Source organism: Zonotrichia leucophrys, chromosome 4 (genome assembly GCF_028769735.1).
Source record: "Zonotrichia leucophrys gambelii isolate GWCS_2022_RI chromosome 4, RI_Zleu_2.0, whole genome shotgun sequence".
Classification (NCBI taxonomy): domain Eukaryota; kingdom Metazoa; phylum Chordata; class Aves; order Passeriformes; family Passerellidae; genus Zonotrichia; species Zonotrichia leucophrys.
In genome coordinates, this window is record NC_088173.1 from 1047126 (window position 1) to 1060721 (window position 13596).

General features: G+C 38.2%; 1 protein-coding gene across 9 annotated transcripts in view; it reads left to right on the top strand.

Annotated features, from left to right (window-relative positions):
• NSD2 (nuclear receptor binding SET domain protein 2) overlaps positions 1 to 13596 on the top strand; it is a 99996-nt gene that overhangs the window by 41040 nt on the left and 45360 nt on the right. The gene's annotated exons all lie outside the window — the stretch shown is intronic.

A 13596-nucleotide genomic window follows, 5' to 3' on the forward strand; every position in this document is an offset into this window, starting at 1 on the left:
GAATTCTGCTGGGAACCCTTTCCCCCTTTATTTAGCTTTTATTGCAAGACTCCATTTAAAGGAATGTGGTTTGCAATAACTTCATCTCAGAGGAAAAACCCTACATAGCAGGGATACTTCTATGTATATTAAGTTTCTCAGTGAATAATTCAGAATGGTGTTGTATAACAATGGTGAATGTTAATGAATGGTTTGCATTGTTGAAAGGTTCTGGTTTTGCACACCTTAAACACAGAACCTATATTATGGTTTTCTGTCAGCTGCAGTTAATCATGGACTTGTGGGCTGAAAAATGTCTCTAAGACCATCCAGTCCTGCCATTAACACAGCCCTGTTGGCTGTTACTTTCTTCCAAGGTCACACATACAGAGAAGAAACATAGTTGCTGTATTGCTGATTTTATTTGCAGTTCTTTTCAATAAAACTAAATAATAAATGAGTTCACAGAACTGGGTAAATGTGTTTCTAGGTATCAGAAATATTTATCGTTTGTTTATGGTTTGAATGTGTGATTTATGCTAAAATTATCAATACTCATGTTTTCAGGAATGTTGTTCAAGAGTTTGTTGTCTTTAATTTAGTTAAGGAGAGTGTTTTAACACTAACTGGTTCAGACTTTCCTGACTCATTAGTCAGGGTAAAAGGTATGGGCAGAGTTGATATTTTGAGTAATTCTTTGTCCAGCTCATTGTTAATAAGGGTAAATTGGACTAAAAGGGGGCATGTTTAATAGCATCGACAACTGAAGCATATTTGTGTGGGTTTGTTATTTTGCTTTTTTTCAGAAGGAGGTGGTGATACTGAATATGTCAACAAATGCAGTTGATTCTGAAGCCCTTTACACTGGTTGTCCAACCCCCTGCTGCACCTCAGCCCTTGCAATATTGCAACCCTGCTCTTTTCAGAGAGTTTGAAACACAGGGTCCCACTTCTGGCTTCTTTTTTTTCCTAGCATAGTGCACTTGAAAGCACAAAGGTCAAAAGGAGAAGCATTTAAAGGTTGCAAGATGTTATTTTATAACTCCTTGATTGTAAAAAACCTGGGGCTTTTCTTTCACAGGGAGGGTTTGCAACTGTGCAGGTTTAAAATAAGGAAAAACAAATACGAGGGAACATGTGAAGGAGATTTTGCAAATGTTTGTCTGTGTGTACTTGTCAGGCTTGTGACATACATGAGTTTTCTGTGATGATAACTGTAATGGCTTAGTATCAGTGTTCTTTGGTTTCAGGCTCTAGCCTGAAACTCCATGGCCAGCATCCAAAGCCTTAATGTTAGTGCATAATACTGTGGTTTTATGTGGCTGATTGTGGCTGCAAAGTGGAAATTAGGTAAATATCCTTAGAGTAAAAGCTGATTCATTTTGCACTCAGGTACCTGTTTATTGTAGGTTACATGTTAATGCAGAACCTGTTTGCCTGGTTTTATTTTTCATCTGGTTTCTCTCTGAATTTCTTGTTGTCCAGCCTCTTACTCTTTTGATTTAACAAAAATCACCATGTTTCAAATGCTGCCTTTTGTGTAGGGTAATTAGATCTCTGTCTGATGGACATAGCAGATTACTATTGCACTGAGGTGAGAGGCATATCATGTAACAAATGTTCCAGTGCTCTGCTGTTGGGTTCTTGTTGTTTGAGCATCTTTTGTTAACAGAAATGAAAGCTATTTAAAACATTGTCTGTGAGTTAGTTTTCAGCTGGGAGTAAATGTGATCTGCCCAGCTCTCATGTTAGATTTCTGTTGATAACCACCAGCTTTTCCAGGCCTCTGAGAAACAGCTGTACTGCTTCCATTTTCCCAGGGTAAAGGAGATGAAGTGGTCCAACCTGTGCCTCTTTCCTCCTCCTTTTCACCCTTCTTCTCTCCACCTGAGGAGTTGACTTTAAAATCCAGGCCTCTCATGATAAGGCTTTGTTGCACAGCTCTAAAGCCGAGGCAGTGCACCCCTGGACATTCTGGGTTATGGGTGCTGGGTATCACATGTTACAGGTTTGCATCAGTGCCAGAATCGTGGGCTCCTGGAGCTGCTCATGTGCCACCCTGGAACTGGGATTTGTCCTGACTGCTTTCAAGTCACTATTTTCACTAGATTTTCTTACTCATTGCTCATGTTAGAAGCGAAGCAATCCTGTTTGGAGGAAAGCAGCAGAGGTTTATTTCATAGATTAATATGAAGTAATCCCAGACTGATCCCTAGAGCAATGCAGGGTTTCTATGGGAAACAGAGAGTACATACATGTGCAGCTCCCATGCTGGGGGTCCCTGGGTAGGTCTGTGCTCTCTGACCGTGGGAGCAGCCCAGTCTGTGATCCTGGCACATCCGAGCTCGCTCTGCAGAAGCTGGGATGGGCTTACAAGTGGCACTTTGCCCTTTTGGCTGGGCTTCCTGGCCTGGCTTCCCAGCACGGCTGCAGTAGCTCACAAAAGCAGCAGCACTGTGTCCAGAACAAACCTGGAAGTCCACATCTGCTCTACTTGCTAGTTTAAGGTTTCCAGCTGTGTAATACATGTACATGGTCCAAAAACTTTACCTTCCACATAGCTTCCTAGCCACTTTTCATGTAGTTCTCTTCTAGTATTATACCAGAAACTTGGCAGGTTTTTACTCTCTCTCTGCAGGATATGTATGGCCTGTAATGACCTTGCAGTAGCTACATGGGGGGCAAATGCAAATTGCTGGAGAAATTCCACTAGTCCTTGTCATATGTTTATGTTGCCATTTCACCTTCACAGAGAAAAACTTTCTGGCTAGCTCCCTTATATCCAATATCTACATACTGGCAAAGATTTAAAAACCCAATGGGGGTAGAACTGAAACAGTCTGAGGATGATCTTCTAATAGTGTCTGTGGTAACTAAATACAGGAAGCTGGGGACTACTGAAGGTGATGATATTTCTCTGATGTTTGCACCTAATCAGGTAGAGGCCAGCACAAAGCAACAAGTTCCCTTTATAATATTGGAGAACTGAGTTCATTGAATGTTTTATTATCCCATTGCAGATGGTACAGACACACCCCAAGATTGCTCATTTTGTCTTAATTTCAAAAATAAAAGCAAGTAAAATATGTGTTTTCAGGAGAAGGACTTGACTGTTTCTTATCATCAGTTGTTAGGAATTCCTGGTAAAGTACAGTTACTGTACCTGTGACAAAATGTGCAGCTAAGCTGTCACAGGAGTCAGGATCTGTAGTCGTAGGATAAAATTAACCCAGTTATGTTTTTCTTTTTAATAGACTGTCTTGAGGTATCAGATCCTGTCTTCAGGCAAGTGATGACACAGGCTGTCTGGCTGATGTCACCAGGATCCCAAAGGAGAAGGACTAATCCTAGAAATCTCTTCAGAAACCATAGAAATTACTTCTTACCCTTTTTGGAAGAGTTTCTGAAGTACTGTTTTGCATTAGCCCTTAGTAAAAGATTAAATCTAGCTAAGCCTTGAGAACTTGTTAGTGCTAAGCAGCTCATGATGTGCAGCAGTAATTGTTACTTCAGTACTTAAATTGCTTTTTTTTTTAACGCCTCATTGGGAAAGTATCTTAAAGAACCATTTGTTCATTGTACTGGTTTGAGGGGTGATTAGAAGCTGTGAGTATTCTCAGAGTGGCTACAAAATTAATTGCAGAAAACCTGAGTATTTGTTCAGGCTTTCCATACCAGACTTCTTGTTCTTGTATGTAAAAGTAGCTGATTTAAGTGCATTTTTTACGTAAAACTGTTGTCCCAATAAGTGTTCCTTAAACACATTTTTTGTCCTCTCTCTTCATAAATACATTGGTGGGAGAATCCAAATGGAGTATGTGAAGTAATATCTTGAAGTGTTGACAAAAATACTGTCTAAGAATAGCACTACCGAGGTGGATCAAGGAGCCATTTAATTCAGCACCTCAGCTCGGGGTAGGGTTCAGTGGAGGAGGCACAATGGGGAGTGCAGATACTGCAAATCACAGAGTGATGCTCCTTTTGGATCTGCTCAGCCTGCAGCAGTTTGTGACTCAGAGGTTTCTGGAGCTGCTGACTTTGTGTTTAATGGCTGTAGATGGCTGAATCCATGGAAGGAGGCCTCAGCTTCTTTTTGAGCCAGTGTGAGCTTCTTGCATCCAGTACCTGCAGTAACAGGGCAATAAAGCAGCTCTTTCACCTTTTCAATTTGCTGCTTACTTGTTTTGCTAGATTCTGCCATAATAACAGAAATACGGATCATGGACTTCTCTTACTGGTCATTGTGTAGATTTCTCAAAAACCTGCTCTGTTTTGAATTTCAGCTTGTCCAGTACTGGTGTGTTGTTCCACGTATTTTAGAAGCAATTCCAGAATGCTACTTTGTGTTACCCTGTTTCTGCACTGTGCTGCCCTTTGGGTTCTGCTGTCTTGTTTATTTTAGAATAAGGAACCAGAACAATAGAGGACATTCAAAATATAAATATCTTGTGAATGCATACAGTGGCATGTTAATGATTTTCTATATTGTTCTCAATTTCATTATTTTTCATTATGAATAATACTTAGCATATTATTGATTCCTGACTGCTTCTGAATACTGAGCCAGGTTTCTGTAGAAAAGAGCTGACCAGATGTACTAAGTCAATTCAAAGAATGTCGGCATCTCTTGCATTTTTTCATATTTGTCATTGGTTTGTGCATTCCAGAGCTTTTTTATTTTGGTCTTTTGGGCATTATGGTGGACATGACAGATGAAGTAAAGTGGTGAGTAAGCCATCTTTGGAAGAACTAACATCCCTTTACATGTCAGCAGCAGATGGTGTTGAGAGATTAATGGCAGTTTCTGGTTTAATAAGCTGACCAGATTTATTGTCAGTTGTTGCACAGGTAATGTTATGATTTAAATGATTTAAAATCTCAGCTTTTCCTTTTCCTCCTCCTGTATTGACCACTATAGGTTGGTTTGGCAAGGAATTTGCTGCTTGTTTCATTGTTTGTTTGGAGTTTTTTAGCCTTTCTCTTGCTCTGCTCAGTGTTCTGCTTAACCAAAATAATGCATGTGTAAGTCTCACATGTAGCAAGGAGTTAGATCTGCAGTTTAGGGTTGTGTTACTTGGATGGATTTACAGGCAGATATTTGGGAAACATTAGTGATCTGTACCAGATGTAATTTCTGGCCCTTATAGCCCCCTTCTGTCAAGAAAGAAAGATATTTTGTAGTAACCCTTAGGCAAAGTAGCAAAAGCAAAATATTTTGATCTGTCTTGGAGCAGTGAGTTCAACCTCCTTTACAAGTTTCCTTGTTTTAGAGTGGATTTTATGTAGGGCAGATGAACTTCAGGTTCTCCAAAAGAGGTCTTTGTCCACAGACAGTAATTTTATGTTTGTCTATTACCATCTTTCATCATCTTTCTATTATAAATAAAGAGATCCAACTGGGCTAGCTTATATTTTTGCTTTTTGTGAATATCTAAAGTTATAGGTATTCACAGGAGTTGTGCTCCCATGCATCATAAAATAGTAGTAGCTAAAACTGTATAATTTCAATAATCAGAAATTAATTCCCTTCTCAGAAGAACTGTTTTTAAAAATTACTATTTTGAAAGCTCCCTGGAAGAGGGAAAACTGAGTCTTGTGTATATCTTTGTTAAACAAGCCCTGCTGTGCTTGTGTGAGAAGGGAATTTGTGATCTCATAGCAGCAACTAATGCTAGAAAAGCTTGATTTTGTTTATTTTTTGCTGTTTTGTTAGTTTGGTAAATAAATGTCAACTTGAGTGTATGTTGTGGATGCTTGTGGTGAAGTGAAACAATTTGGGATCTTAGTTCTGCTAGAATTGACAGCACTTTGGTTATGTTCATCATTATTTTGGACTGCAAAGATTGCCCTATTTCAATATTCATATGGGGTTGGGGTTTCCCAGGCTTTCTGTAGGTTTTTATTGCTGGAAATAAGGGATGTTTCAGAAATAAGCTTCAGCATTGCCAAGTTAAGGTAATGTTCAGGATTTTCTTGGTTGTCTTCCCCCACCTGTCTCAGGCTTTTCACCACTGATTTGGCATTTTATCTGTAGAAGAGAAGGCCCTGCTAGGTGAATGGAACAGGAGAACTTGTGAAAGTTCTTGTGCCTGCTTTTAGGTATGGGAATTTATTTTAAAGATCTGATCTCTAAAGCAAAGTAATACTTGGACTATGTCAAAATATTAGTCAACTAACAGAGCCCTTTTATGCCCAATAATTGTTTGTTCTGTTTAAGCTTAGTCAGCTGCCTTCAGAAGTGTTCTTGTTATTAAGAAAAGAAAGGCAGAGAGAAGTCTCTGCCTTCTCCAGAAAAGTGTCCTGTAAATCCAGTGGCCTTTAGGCGGTGCTGTCCAGACTTGGGTTTTTCAGTTTTCTGGCAATATTAGGATTCAGAATGTGTACCCATGCTGTCCTGGGTGTCTGTGAGCTGCCAGGAGGAGGACACCTGTTCAGAAAGTGTCCTGGGCAAGCTCTCTAAGGGTGTAGAAGAGTGCTAAAGATAAGGTTCTGTTACAGATTCTGATCTTGAAGAATGTAGATAACATTCTTGCATCTTGAACATGCAGATAACAAGCTACATATGGATGTGGCATTCTGAAAATCTGTAGGTATGCTGAGATGATTTAGCTTTCACTCTGTTATCCTGTGTGAAGTTCATATGGAAATTGTTCAGAAATAATCATTTCTCATGCCAGAGTTCCTCATGGCTCTGCAGTTATGTTTTTACAGATTTCTGTAGCATCTTGTATCCACACTGTCTTTCATACCCAGATACCACATCAAAAGTTTAAACCTTTGAGGGTGGGTGAAGGTCAGATACACAGGATATAGGGAGAAATCTTTTTCTAATACACATTATAAAAGATGGGCATGTTCATTGTGATCAAACATTATCTAGTTTAAATTTCTGAAACATAAAACCTTTCATTAATAAGCCAGTAACTTAAAATTTAGGAGGTAATCTAAATGAAAATGCAGAAATTCAGTAAAACAGCTGAAAGAAACTAATCTCCATATTTTTAAGAAAAACTGAGGATTGGGAAGTGCTCCAGATCTCACGTTTTACTGAATCTGTGAGTGATTGAGTCTGTTTCTCTTCAGCTCTTTACTCTGAAAGAAGAGTTGTGTCCTAGTTACTAAAATATCATTTAAAGTTTATGTCTGAAATACTTGCTTATATAGTGTTTGGGTAAAGGAAGACTGATTTCAGTAGACAGATTTGCTTTTAAATGGAATTTTCTCATCTGCTAGAGACTTGCTAATGAGGGAACCAAAGCCAGAAAAAAAAAAAATTTGAAATGGAACCAGGAGTTTACTGCTTGATTTGAAAGACAAATTTGAACTTCTGTCTTGTTTTAAAATCCGCAACCTACATTCTGAAAAAAACCATACATCCCTGTCTAAACTTCAATGAATTTTATTGTCTTTTGTTTACTTTCCCTCCTGGAGAGAAGCGTCCTGCATGGTGACACTCAGCCTGCTGTTCACTATCTGCTTTGGATGAGTTTGTGGGAAGAAATGGAGGAAACAAACCCATTGTGATAAAACTTAATATGTGGTTCAAACAGCCTCAGCCAGCACAGAAGAGTTTTCAGATCTGCAGTGATTTTCTTCAGCATTTTTTTTACATTATTTTATAGCTTTACCATCTAAGCATGTTGAAGGAAAAAAAAAATAATCTGGGTTGTGGCAGGAAGATAAGAATATACTGTCTTCTGCAAACATAATTTTTCACACTGTCAGATTTGACCCCCTTTTAGTAATAGAAAAAATTAAGTAAGTGGTTAGTAATAAAAGAAAGTGAAAGGTAACTTGATGAAATACATTTAATGTAATTGCTCTCAAAATTGAATTTATAAGATTTTAGTTAAATCTCTAGTTTGGTATAAAAGAATTACAAATTAAAAAACTTAACAAGCCAGTTCAGAATAGAGTTTGTTTGTTTTTCTGTTCTGATGTAGACATTTCATGTCCTCTTCCCCCTCAGCAGTCTTTACCTCACTGTATATTTTATGAGGTTGTTGCAGATTTAATTGTGCAGATATGGATGCAATGGCCTTTTGGGAGCTGCAGTCTTTTGAATGCTCTGTTGTAGTGTCCTCTTCTTTTACGGAAGATGGAATATAAAACTTTGCCAGTGCACTGCTTCCTTCTTGGTTTCTTCATCCTTCTCCATTTTGTAGCAATAATTCCACATTTTTCCTTAATCTTGTGAAGTTCTGGTTTACTCTTTACTCTTCTGCCTGAAACATTCTCTCTGTAGGCAATGGTTTGCAAGTATGTAATTGCACAGCATTCTTCCATTAGGTAGTGAACAGAATATAACAAGTGAAGAAGCTTTAGTTTAATTCTTAATATATTCAGTCACTTGTCATACTATCTGAATATACTCCCCTGCATCCTAGAATATGGGAGATGCTGGAATAAAAATAGGGCCTCTCAGGTCCTTTGGGGATAAACAGATTCACTATAATGTGTGCATTATAATCTTAAAAATTTAAAACCACTTAGGCAGTTAGGGCTGGGAGGATACTGTATTTTTACAGGCAGAATCCCATAGAATGATGACATAGAATGAGACTTAAGTTGCCACATTTGTTATTTGAAACAATAGTACATCCAGAGGAGTTTGCACTGCTTTTGATCAGCTGTAGTTGTAGTTTTGGGGTTTGAAGTGATTTGATTTAATGAGATTTTTGTCCCCAGTCACAGAGTGAGAAACAGCCATTTCTCCCTGAGATGACAAAACGTCACTCTTGGGGACAGTACCTGCATCCCTGCGTGCCTCGGGCTGAAGACTGAATGTGGATTTGTCTTTTGGCATATGAAATTCCTGAATTTTTCACTAAGCGAGCACATAATTGTTATTGTGGTATTTGGAGGAAGGAAGGCACGGGATTGTTGTCCTGTTACTTTGGTTTGTTGTTTTTTTAGGTTATGATATCCTTAGTCATTGGGGAATTCAAGCAGTAAAATATTACAAAAATTTTATTTTCTGTTCTGTTGCTCTCTTCTTCTCTAGAAACACCAACCACCTCTCCTGAACCTCTGAAAGGAATATTTTTTGTACTACCATTTCCTTAGTTCTCTATCTGTGCTGATAGACAGGGAAGACAAAACAAAACATTTTCACTTTTATTTTCATTACGCAGAATCATGAGAGACAGTAGGAGTTTTAGCTGGCAAAGCACAGCACAAGTAGATAGCAGGAAGAGAAAAATAATGTGTGTTTGGTCAGCAACCAGTCTTAGCTTTTTCCATAGTAAATCTTATTTTTTTCCATAGGAAGGAAATAGCTTTGACTAAGTTTGTATGTTCTAACTTCAATTCAGAATGCATTTTAATTGTATATATTCTGTTTAGGGGCCTTGGTTATTTTGGTTTAGTTTCTTTGTAATGTGAGGAGCTTTGTTTTTCTCCTGGCCTGCAGCTGGACCTCCAGCAGTCTGTGTTTGTAGCAGAGCCCTCTGCTATAGTGAAAGTGGAAGTTCTTTGGTACAGAGTGAAAATGAAAACGGAAATACCAGATATCTGCAGCTTAAGCTGTTCAATATGTACTTCCTAGTAACATTATTCAGAAAAGAACATTTACTGTCTTCACTTGTCTTAATGGTTCATACTTTTTTTGTCCAGTCTTAAATTCTTACAGTGTTGTGGAGACTTGAGAACTTCACCAGTTCTCAACATTGTCTAATCCCTTTGTGACAGTCAGCAGAAGACTTTTTTTTTATGATTTCTATAGCTTTTTAAGTTTATATAGTGATGTAGCAGTTCTTTGATGCTAAAGGTAATTTTCAGTAATTTTGAAGGGTTATAATTCCTTGCATATGTGTGCACAAGAGCATATACACACAAAATAGCTGAAATACACCCAGAACACCACTGTGTACTTTTAAAAGGGATAAAGTAATCTCAATCTGGCACCATCTAATAAGCCTTCTAGGTGTTTTTTAAAAATCTACCTTTTCTCCCTTGTTTACTAAGCACTCATCATGGTGTTTGCATAGCAGAGTCGACAAACAAACCTAAAGCTCTCTATGCAGTAAAGATGCTGTCCTTAAATGAGTTTGGTTCTGGTAATTTAAAGATACTTTTAAACTTTGAAATGACCTATTATTCATGGTGTGTTCTTGTCTCATCATATTCAAGCGGATTAGAACTAAATAGTAGTTGATTGGATTTTTTTGAGCAAATGTAGCCAAAGTTAATTAAATACTAGTGTTTTCTGTGGCCAAGGCTCTTCTTTGGGCTGGTAGAATGCTGACAGCAGTGTTGTGAATTCTTGTCAATCTGCCTGTCACTCATTGCCTGTGAAAGTGCTGAGGGAATGACAAACAAATCTGTCATATGTTAAGGAAAGAGGAAAAGCATGTTAAATTTTTGTTTTATTTTTCAGTTCTTCTCAGCCTACTGCAGCTGATGGCCCAGATGAGTTTTTGAGGATGCTGCTTCTCCTCTAGTCATAATTTCTCAAAGGGAAACTCAGTTGCTGTAAAGGACTTCCTTAATTTTCACATTCCACATCCTCCTGGACAAAATAAACTTGAAGTCCATCTAGCTGCCTTTCCAAGCAATTGTTTCATTGCTGCAGAAAGTCAGGACATTCAGTGTCTGCCATCCTGAGTAGTGCAAAGCCTGTGGAATGGTTTGTGTATCCAGTGTTAGGATTAGTCTCTGTGGGAGTCATCACCTCCACCTCAGCACTGCCCATCTTTGTAAATTCTCTGCAGTCTCCCGTTTGAAAGAGGAACAAAATCCTCAAATTCCTTAAAGTAGAAAAGTACTCTGATCCCAAGCTGTCTCCTTCTGATGTTTAGTGTAGCTGGTTTAAAGTTTGGGGCTGGGGTGACTGAGGGGGGAGCTCCTCAGGCTGCAGAGCTTGCCTGTAACTAAGGATGGAAAGCTCAAGGAAGTTCTGCAATTAAATGGTTTTAATTCTGGCAAAACTGCAGTTAAAGGTAATGGGATGGGGCGTATGCAGGGCACTCTAGACTTCCTTAGCAGTGGCAGAACCAGAGAGTGTTTTGTGCTCCTCTGCAGCGCAGGGAGGCTGCTGACATTAATGGGTAGGAGATCTAATTACAAATGAGAACAATTTCAAGAACAAAGAAGTTATGAAAAAGACACAAAGGAGCCAAAATTTGAGAGGAAGGTATTTTAAAATAGTTTGATTTTGTGTGATCTTCCCTTTTTTTTACAGATGTGTTGTGAACCAGGAATTTCCCATCTTAATTTGTTTGCTTAAATGTCATTGCAGGAAGAATTGGTCAGGTCTGGCAGGAGATGTTCCCTGCTTTCTTCTGCTCTTCTTCCCTGCACTCACACAGCCCACAGGACTGTGCTTCTGTCTGACCACATATTGTTAGGAGTTGAGACTTCCCTAAACAACAATTTCTGTTTCCTTTGGGAGGAAAAATAAACTGCAAGCTGAATTGCTTTTCTTCTATACCATTTTGTAACTTGACAGTGATCTCCTATTCTTTAAAAATGCAGAGAATACAAGTGTCTTATAAAGGAGCTTCAGTCCTCAGTGTATGAGAAGAGAGGGGATTGGGTGGCAAATTTGTTTAGAAATTATTTTTTTCGCCCTTGTATTAATAATTAAAATAACCCTACCTGGATACTGAAGTAAAATCTATACATATGACTGTGAAATCTGAGCATGTGCCTGCATTTGGTTTGCAAAAATGTTTCTGAGAAGGAGTATTGAATAAACTGTTGGTGTCCTACAGCTGCATGTCCAAAGTGCATGCCAGGAATTGCACCTCATTGTTTACTGTTGGGATACCTATGGAATACATCAGAGCAATTCCCAGAATGAGAAAATCAAACTAAACCAGAATGGTGTGGGAAGGTAAGATGGAAGTGAGCAAGTGGTGATGTTTTCTGTAAACTTCTTAAAAATCTCATATGAGAGCTCCATGGATATCGAATGCTGTGCTGTATTTTGCCATTCTGTTGAAGTATGAATGTTTTATCAATAGAAAAAAACCTAAGTACGTCAAACCCACCACAGATAAACCTTGCAGGTTTTATCTGAGCCTGTCATTTTTTTTATCAGGATCTAGTATAGTAAAAGTATTCTGGGCTGTTCTAAAATTTTGTGAAGTGCTTGTAGACACATTGGAATGTGGTATTCTCCCCTGTACTGCCACCCCTTTTATGTTATGCTGGAGTTAGAAGCACTGCTAGAGCCTTGTCATTATTCCAGCCAGCTCCTTCTCAGACTAGAGTCATAAATCTTTGTAGCTTAGTTGCACTTTCTGAAGAATACAGGGAGTCATAAATTAAAAATGAGTTTCAGACTCCTGAGTAACTTTCACATTTCTGAAAAGTTGATTCATTGAAAAAAAATTCCATCCTACCTCTTCAGCTGAAATGCTGAAGTTGGTTTGTTGTGTTAGGATTAATGTTTTTCCAGACCTGCCCCTGACATATGGGCTTCTTAAGTTTTGGCTTTTAAGCATAACTTTTCACATCATTGTTAACTGCTAGAAAGAGCATTTGATTTTTCACATCTGCTTGGAATCTCTTAGGTCTGTTGAGAGTGCTGGACTTGAGGCAAGCTCACAGAAGGGGTTTTCTGACAGTCTTAGAGAATCCTCAGAGAGCCAAAAACCTTGAGCCATGGGAATGTAGCTCCAGCTGGAGTCACATGAACCAAGTCTGAATTCACCAGAAAAGCTGAATCACTGGATGAGTAATTGTCCCTAGCAATCAGAGGACATGGCTTCATGTACGTTTACCAAGCAGAGTTTTAAAAGCTTTGAGAAACTGATTTCTAAGTACATTGAGTTTTAGGGGATTTGACTGGATGTACCTCTCCATGTTTGAGTTGCAAATAAATCTCTATGCAGTTGCAGCACATCAGAGATTTTAGTTGTTTGTGTTTGGAATATAATGTGTTATTATTTATGGGAGTATTTGCTGGATTTGAAAATAGGTACAAGGTAAAGTGACTTACTCTGATTCAGCATAATGCTCCAAGTACTGGTTTATAAATTCTAGATTTTTGCTCTCTTAAGTGTCTTCTTTCTTTCCTCTTGCCTCTTCTAATTAATTTTAACTGCCTTCTGAATGATGAGCTGGTATTATACAAGATGAATGATAAATGTTGCATATAAATTTAGTACTAGAAAATTAAAAAGGAGATTCAAAATACGTGATTTAATAAAATACGTGATAGGTTTGTAATGAGATACCTTCTGTGCTTTTTTCCAGAGTTAATGCTTACCTAGATAAAGGTGCACTCTATTTATATCAAATATAACAAATGAATCCAAAGAGACAAAATGCAGCTAACTCTGTGAAATGGTTTTAGTTGGTGAATAATGTCTGTGTTGCTGAACTTTATTATGTAGTAAAAATGTGTCTGTCATAGGAGAACATGAAACACCCTTGTAGCTAAATCTATCCCTTGAAGTGGAAATAGTTCTGTAATTGTTTTCCAATAGCTAAAATAGCTTTACAGCATCAATGGAGCACTCACAAATGTCTACTGTTAGAACTGGAACAGAAAAAAATCTCACAAAAGTATGTGGGGAATGGTTCATGTTACAAGTTCTCAGTATGTGAAAAAAGAGCTGAAAGATGGAGGGCTTGGGGTTTTAAAACTGGTTATTTCTGTAGTTTCTA